Here is a 2,675-nt window from a genome sequence, read left to right as displayed (position 1 = left end):
GCAAATGCTTCTGGGATTCTATGGGGTCCCTAAGCCTTTTCCCAACAAGGGCTATTTTACAACTATGTAAGTCGTAGATAATTGATAGCAGTGTACACAATACTTGGGTAAAGACTTGAAAATTTTGTCTTGTCTCGGAGACACACACATTTATATGCACCCTTGTCTAGCATAAAAGATCAGTTTTGCATCTTTTTGTAAATTCATTTCAGTATTTCTGGTTCAACTTATCCAGGTGTCACATGAGGAGGAGTGACTCAGTTGCAAGTGAGAATTATCTGTCAAAAAAATCAAACCACGAGTAACACTTTTACGTAGTACAAATGCAGCCCATACTGCCTCAGAAACAAACCGCGATGTTTAGTTTATTTTCCTTTTCGTGTGGAGTATTCAAATTCCTACTCTTAAGAAAGGATCTTTTACCATCTTGCCAAATGTTAGAACAGAATAAAAGAAGAAACATCTGTTGGGGTACACTAGATTTATCTCAGGTCCTGATGAATGGGCTTTCCTTAAGTAAGATTTTCTCAGAACAAGGAACACATCATAAGACCAAGAAATGGTGAAAAATATGAAAGAAATAATGTCAGCTATACCTAGATTCTGAATAAGACTCTGCCTTCTGACATGGATTGACGGTTGTTACACATAATTAACTCTAGTCTTGGGAAACCCATTTACTAATCATATCAATTTCTCTTTTACAAAGTTCTTTAATGTCCATGATCTTATTTAATAGTTACAATAACCACAAGGACATTATTTTTATCCGCATTTCATAAATGAAGATACTGATGTTCAGTGGTGTAGAATAATTGGCCAAAGATAACACAACTAGTAGCTGGTGGTACAGGGAATTCATATTCTAGAAGGTTGTTTGTCCTTGAATTCAATGTTTCCCTAACCCCAAATGATGCAAGTTGTTTTCAAAGCAGCTCATAGCATATTAGAATTCTGAGAAATGTCTCAGGGACCAGTAAGAGGAAGGAGAGGAAGAAAAAAAAACAGGCCTGCCCCTACCGCCTCTGGGCTTTTTATTCTAGTTTCAACCATAGCACATTTTACTAAATATATCAGGGTTCCTCATAAAGTTTTATTAAAAAAAAAAAAGGTTGAAACCATCATATCATGGCATGTTGCCACCAATAACTTCTTGAAAGCTGTGACCTCATCATGCACATTTCTTAAACCTACCAAAATATTACCATACCCTGACCTATTAGCAGGTCTTCTAAGAAAGGATCAGAAGCCTTGGGACCCACGGACCCAGGTCAGAGGATCCCTTCACTTCAGCTGCCATCAGCTCCAGGAAAACCTCTGTCCCAGCAGCTTCACAGACATGTCTATTTTTCACAAAAACAATCCAACTATTGACAATACCTGAGGAGTTTCTTCTAGTCCCATGTGTCCCTGAAAATTCTCCATAAAGGGAAGTGCTTTATTCTCCAAATATCCTATGGGAATTTTCTGTCATAAATGGCAAGAGCAGGATAACCTGTAAAAAAATAGACAAAAATGAACTGCTAGTTCTCATATAACATGTTAATAAATCACATTTCATATATGAATGTATATAATATCTCCAAACATGTCATTAACATCTTGGTACTATATGAGTATGATTTAAAGTAAGTACTATACTATTACAACTTGCACATTTTTAGATGAAGACACTGTGGTCAGTGTCACTAAATTTGCCCAATATTATGCATATGGGGAGGGGAGTGCTGAGAATTGAACCTTTGCTTGCCTAACTCCAACATCTTTTTTGTTTGTCTGTTTTACCTCATTGAAATTTTAGAATCTTATTAGCTGCTGTCTTTTCACTCTGTAGCTGAAGCCAGTCATAGTGTTTATCCCCCTTAAAGTGAAAAGAGAAGTAAATCAATTGTTATTGCTTCTCTGCTTGGCAAATCCCTGTCCTATAGTCTACCAGGATAGAATAAAGCACCCCATAACTAGTAAATTCAAATTCATAAGGAAATGTACTTAAGTTATTTAAGAAATTATCTCTCAGAGTTAACACCTCAAATTTCATTTTCCAAATGATGATTCAGTCCCCCAGGGCATACAATAAAAAACTTCATTATCTTTTTTTTTTGTATATTCATTTTCTAGTTCTGGGCTGCAGGAAGTTTGAGGCCAAAGAAAACTTGGAGTGATGCATACTGCTAAATTAAATGCATCCATCTGATTGGATGAGGAATGTTGCTCAATGTTGTGTAATAATCCAAATCGATTTTCTAGAAGAACAACATTGGCGCTTGGAAGGTGATCTAATAGCCTAAGGACAAAAAATTCACTCTTTAAGCAAGACACTTTATATAAAAACTTGTAAAGACAGGCAAATCTAACTCTGCATGAGGAAGAGGGCAAGTCAAGAACTCAGCTCAGACACAGAAACTTCAGTTAATGTGTACCCAGCAAAGTGAGGACTGCCTGTACAGAAGGAGAAAAGAACCACTGGGGATTTATTTTTTTATATATTTTTACACTGTCTTCACAACCCAATGAAAATGTATTTAGAGTCCAGAAAAAGTCTCACTAAAAAAACTAAAAAGCTGCCTGAAATATTTCCCTGAAACTAGTATAATAAATTAAGGCAAATCCCATAACATTTCAGAATAATCTCAACCCAAACCACAAAACCTTTCTGATAAAATTACACAGCAATT

This window comes from Propithecus coquereli, unplaced genomic scaffold (genome assembly GCF_000956105.1).
Source record: "Propithecus coquereli isolate 6110/MARCELLA unplaced genomic scaffold, Pcoq_1.0 Scaffold813, whole genome shotgun sequence".
Classification (NCBI taxonomy): domain Eukaryota; kingdom Metazoa; phylum Chordata; class Mammalia; order Primates; family Indriidae; genus Propithecus; species Propithecus coquereli.
This window is presented reverse-complemented; position numbering follows the sequence as displayed.